The sequence below is a fragment of the Callospermophilus lateralis genome, unplaced genomic scaffold (assembly GCF_048772815.1).
Source record: "Callospermophilus lateralis isolate mCalLat2 unplaced genomic scaffold, mCalLat2.hap1 Scaffold_122, whole genome shotgun sequence".
In the NCBI taxonomy this organism is placed as follows: Eukaryota; Metazoa; Chordata; class Mammalia; order Rodentia; family Sciuridae; genus Callospermophilus; species Callospermophilus lateralis.
The window spans coordinates 2,786,065-2,792,064 of record NW_027512409.1 but is presented as its reverse complement, the minus strand read 5'-3'; the positions used below and the strand labels follow the sequence as shown (position 1 = coordinate 2,792,064).

At 43.7% G+C, this 6,000-nt stretch overlaps 1 pseudogene; it reads right to left on the bottom strand.

The window, feature by feature from the left end:
- Positions 1-2,360: 2,360 nt before the first annotated feature.
- Positions 2,361-6,000, bottom strand: part of LOC143388133 (lysine-specific demethylase 5B-like) — a 58,822-nt pseudogene continuing 55,182 nt past the window's right edge.

Genomic DNA, 6,000 nt, shown 5'->3' with positions numbered 1-6,000 from the left:
TTAATCCCTGCTATCAGTCAGGGTAGGGAAAAGAAAAAAAGGAGATCTGGAAGAAAAAGCAACCACTTCACAGGTGAAGTGACAGCACTCCTCATCTACCCTTTGCTGGCAAAGTCCCCGGACTTGCTCTTCACCAATGTGTTCCTCCTGGCTCAGGCTCTACCTCCCTCAACCCTTCTCTCTGAGCTCAGGGGGCTGCAGAACTACTGAGATGGAAACTCAAGTGTCAGTTGGTGTGTATCTTCCTCATATTTCCAGTAAGGTCAGAGGTTTCTCTGGAGTCCAGGCCAGTTTTTAGATAACAAAAATTAGTCTGTGGTCACATTGGGTACGCAATGGAAGCAAAAACGTGCTCTGTTCATTTGCAGTGTTTGATAGCGTGCAAGACAGCAGAACTGAAAGAAAATGCCAGGCATTGTCATTTACTGGCAGTATAACTGTAGTCAACCGATGCTGTCTATATCTCTAGCTTCAGCACATGTTTAAAAAAAAAATGATCAGTGGTTCCCACCTGGGGGAGGGGTGGCTCAAATACACACCTGCCTATCTTTCCCCCTCAGAGATGAAGATAATACCTCACCAAAGAGGCTATTGTTGGAGATTGTGCACAACTTACAGATGAAGAAAGACTATTGGGGTTGGATGGCGGGGAGGGGTGGGGGTGTCTTGTACAACATGGGTGAGAGCTCTCTAAAGGCAAAGGCTTTATTTTAGCAGCAGTCTTCTTTGCCCCTTGCAACGCTGGGGGTGGAACCCAGGGTCCTGTGCACGAGCTACTCCCAAGCCCAAGCTTGTCCTCTTTCAAGCTTTCTTTCTCAGTGGAAGGTGAGAACTGGGTCAGCTGGTATCTTGTTCCAACACCAGGGGTGGGGTGAGGTGGGGTTAAGAATTTGGATATTCAAAAGGCCAAACCACTGTTATTCCAGATTGTGCACTGGAAGCTATGCATTTCTTTTGGCCCCATAACCCCCATGAGACAAGGAGAGACATCACAATAACTGCAGGAAAACTGACTAGAAGTCATTCTTAAAGAGATTTAATTATTTGAATTGCATAAAAGGGGGTAGTACATTTAAATCTCTGCTACATCACAAACTGCTTTTTGTTGTTTTATTTTATTAAAGACCCACTAGAGTTTTACGTCTGCAGGTTTATGGCTATAGAATATGGGAGAAAGAGGAGAGGAAGAGCGAGCAACAGTTTCTTCTGTTGACCAGGATGCCCTCTCCACTGCATAGGAGAGCTCTTTCAAAAGAAAAGGAGGGAAACAGATGTGGCAGTCCACGCCCCATAACCATCCAGCTCCAGATCCAGAGTTAGAAAGGGACAGGAAAGAAACCAGGAAGGCGGAGCCTGGGCGTTCACAAGTTTCCCTTCAGCCCTCACACTAAACCCAACCCTCTATGAGGATGAAACTTCCTTAGATTTCCTTCCAATATCTTAACCCTAAATCAAGTTTCCCTGTCAACTGAAACATAATAGGTGTCATTTCCACAAGGAGGGCTGACTTGAGGGTTGACTCACCAACATTCTGAAGTGTTTATTAAAATAGAGCATGGCTTTAAAGACAGGTTCTAGTCTTCAAAGACTGAGGGGTTCTTTTAGTGGGGCCTGGAGGCATATGACCCACCAAAAAGAGCAGGATGCGAAAGAAGAAACCCCCATGTTGTTCGCAGGCATACACTCACTGCCACCACAGCCTGGCTGGGCAGAAGTCAAGGCAAGCGACCCCTTCTGGTTCTGCAAGCCCACAAGGCAGAGGAGCAAAGGAAGCTGTTCTAATGACTCTAAATAACCAGCATATAGTGTAGTATTAGGACCAAGGATTTATTCCACAATATAAACTGCAACATTTGATACAAGCTACCAAAAAATAGGGGAGGGAGGAATGGGCAGGGAGAAAGCCAAAATACAGCTGTGGAAATTATTTACAGAGCAGTCTCTTTTCTACATCACTAGTTCATCAGTGACACTAGAAACTACACATTTGCGTTCTGTACATCAACCAAATGCTAAAGCACCAACACACTGTTCAGGAGTTTGTTTTGTTTTGTTTTAATTCCAGCCCTGAAACCAACATAGAAGTTATTGCTCAGATAAATAAACCTAGTCTACCAGAAAAAAGAAAAGTGGATAAAGAAAGGAAGAAACAAACAAAAATCCCAAAAGTGGAAAAACTAAAAATCCCCAATGTGGTAACAGAGTAAACAAGAGAAGGATTCCTCAAATGAGGATTTACTGGAATTTCTGGTGCCCCTCTGGGCACTGAAACTGAGTTGGGTCTTAATCTGGTAAATCCCAGACAGAGGTACAATTTCAATGCTGTACATGAAAAGGTACATGAAAAGGTGCAATCTTCAATGCCTTCCAAATTGGTGGAAACCCCTGCAAAAAACAGTCAGCGTTTCAAACCTCAACAACCACAAACAGCTCTTAAGGAAAAAAATACAAAAAGTGTCAAAAATTTTTTTAGTTGTTTTTTCTTTTTTTCAAAGAGTTCTGGAAAAATGATCCCATGAGGAATAGAAATAGCACCATGTACAGACTGGCTTGAACACCAGTCCTGTAGCTTTGCTGAGATTTGAGGAAATCTTCTTGGTTGGAGTCCTGAATTACATTAAGTGGGGGTGTTTGTTTTGTTTTTACTTTCGGCTTGGTGCTTCCTTCCCAGTACAGCGCACACAGATGTAGTCTTCTTTCTCTGCCATCTCTGGAGAAACACCAACACAGACCTCATGAAACCACTGATTGCAGCTGCCATCACACTGGACCCAGTCCACCTGGTTACAAAGAGCAGGAAGATGGGGTGTTCAGAGGAAAGAATGCCATTCAAATTTGGGCAGGCCAGCCTCAAGATATTCAGGCCGTTTGCCATTAACAGCCACCGTCCCACCACTGGGACCAAACGAGTGTAGCTGGCCCACCAGCCAAAGCAACCGAGTCAAAGTCATCTTCAAGTCGTGACTGCTTTGGGGTTAAGACAGTGCTGCCCTGTGACAGTAAGCAAAAGGGCATTACGTCAGCATCCCTCCCGCCTTCTTAGCGCCGGGACGGTGAAAGCTGGCGGAGCAAGAAAAGGAAAAAGGGAAGAAAGAGAGTTTCTTCAAGAGAAGGGAGGAGAACCAGGAACGATGGTAAGAGCAGAAATATCAGTGGGGGGAGGACTGAGCAATCCATTCAGATCAGCTCAAAGCAGATAAGCAGAAGAGAAAGCCCCAGCGAGATGAGGTCTAGCTTACAGGGTTTCTGAGTTAAGGGAAAGCACGTCCTCTACGGCCCAAACCTCACTGACCTCATCTCCTCCTGGCTGCAGGCAGCTTGCAGCAGGACAGATGGCATCTTCATCCTCAGAGTCTTCCTGTTCCGAATAGGACGTGTCTGAGGGCAGGGAATGAGTTTCAGCAGAACGAACTAACTCATAGCTACACTCTCTCTCTCTAACTTGAAATTGTTCATGTCCTTAGGGTGGCTCAGTTTGATTTTCTTCTTTTTGGGCGTCCTCATTTTTTTAACTCGATCCCACCGTTCACTGGAGAGGCCTTCTCTCTCCAGGAGTCTCTTCAGTTTCCTCTCAAGATTGTTGATTCCATCTCTCTTTCCTCGACAGCAATCATTCTGGGTGGAAGATGAGCAAATTCAATTTTAGCCTACAGTGTCCCTACTACTAAAATTAGTGAAGCTAAAGGAAATGGGCGAATGAGCCTGGCATGGTGGCACACACCTGTAATCCCAGCTACTTAGGAGGCTGAGGCAGAAGGAACACAAGTTCAATACGAGTCTGGACAACTTAGTAAGTCATTGTCTCAAAATAAAAAGGGGTGAGGATGTAGCTCTGCAGTTGAGCACCTGCCTGAAATGTGCAAGGCCCCAGATTCAATCCCCAGGACCACAGAAAGGGAAAATAGGTGAATAAAAAACCAAATTATTCCCCTTGTGAATATCCTGCATCCTAAACATCACCACCACCTTCCCCCTCCAATTCTGTGGACAACCATTTGACTTTAACTTCCTTCCTTCCTCTTTGTTAGTGCTACAAAGAAGACTAGGAAAAAATAATGATTTGCCTTAAATTACTCAACCAGCACCAGGAGATGCAAGATCCTTCCAAAGATTCTTTTCATCAAATCAGGGAGTGACTGGCCACTTACATAGTTTCTATCTGGGTGTTTATGTCTACCCTTTGATCTGCTGGCTCCTATGGAACCAGGCTATTAGTTCCTTCTTTAAAACCATACACCCCTACCCCTCATAGAAACATTATCTGAACACAATAATGGTGCTAGGGGCTGGGATTGTGGCTCAGTGGTAGAGCACTTGCCTAGCATCTGTGAGGCACTGGGTTTGATTCTCAGCACCACATATAAATAAATAAAATAAAGGTCTGCCAACAACTAATAAAAGTATTAAATAATAATAATGGTGCTATATTATTTGCTATCATAATGAAAAATAAATCCTAAATGCTGGTATTAGCCCTTGTATTATCTTTCATGAGATTCTTCCCTAATATGGCTTCAGTCTTCCTGGTAAGTTTCTATCCTGACTATTTTCAGGGGCCTGAAGTGCCAGGTCAGTTAGTTCACTAGAAGGAAGCAGAAATAGTGCCCTTAACTAGGCTAAGAAATAGGATAGTGTAGAGAACCCTTCAAGTCAGCCAGCATTCAAGATGAGCATCCTCAATCTTCACACCAGCTGCCTTGTTCAGGGGGTAACAAAAGCATTTGTTCAATGTTGACTCTGGAATTATCTTTGATTTTTGAAATTGTTATAATTAAAAGCCCTCTCAGATATAATTATATTTTCACCTCTTAGTATTTCTGTGATAGGACAAAAAAACCACTAACTCTCACTATTATCACATGGTAATGATGAAACATACACCTTACTAAAAAGAAATAAAAAAAAAGAAATTCACACAGTCACCTCAAACAAGACCCAAACACAGGCCATAAGCTTAAACTGTAGCAAATGGTGGCTGGTGCCTACCTTCTCACGGACACCCTTAAGAGCAAGCTATAAGGCAGACACCAGGCACCCTTTTGTGGATTAAAAATATCATCTCAAAGCCTTTGTGCTTCTGCTGCCTCCAGCAGCCTTAGACACTCACCTTCTCACTGCTGGGTCTAACTGGTGAGTTTCGGTCAGTTTGCTGAGCAGGGCTTGGCTTTGCAAGTAGAGTCTGGTAAAGTTTCTGAATTTCAGGAAGGGATACCTGGAGCAACTGGGCTTCCATCAATAGCTCATTCACTTCTGGACTGATGCCTGTTTAAGACCAGACCCAATCAAAAGGATGACAACAAAGAGTGTTCACACATGTGCATTCAGGCCTATGAAATTTACAGAAGGACTGCCTTTCATAACACTTCCACCCTCTATCCTCCTTAAATGGCATTCAGTTCAAGCTAAGTTCACTTAATGTGCCCAAAGCCCTAAACTAGATTTCCTAAGACTCATTATTACTAGAGAAGTATTCACTTCATCACTTTGCTAATTGCTAATACAGAAAAGACAGTACCTCCACCCTGAAAGCTCTACTAGAAAACTCAGAAACAAGCTGCTAGCTCAGGGCATGAATAATCTGAGTGGATCAAGGGGCTCTGACCACAAGACTAGATGCACACTGAGAAGGAGTGATGAAGGCTCAGGATTCCAACTGCAGCTTTTGGCAGAAATCATGGGGTAGTCATTTATAAGTAAGAAAAGGAAGGTAGGCCAGGCATAGTGGGGCACACCTGTAACTCTAGCTACTCAGCAGGCTGAGGCAGAAGGATCACAAGTTCAAAAGCAGCCTGGGTAACTTAGCAAGACTCTGTCTCAAAAGAAAATTTTTTTAAAGGGCTGGGTGTAAATCAGTGGTGCAGCATCTGCTAGCATGCATGAGGCCCTGAATTTGATTCCAAATAAATTGGGATGGTGTAGGTTTTAAATGTGTATTATCTCTGAGATCCTCCACAAATCTCTTAGGTAATTTAATAAGACAGTCCATGACTTAGCACCTGA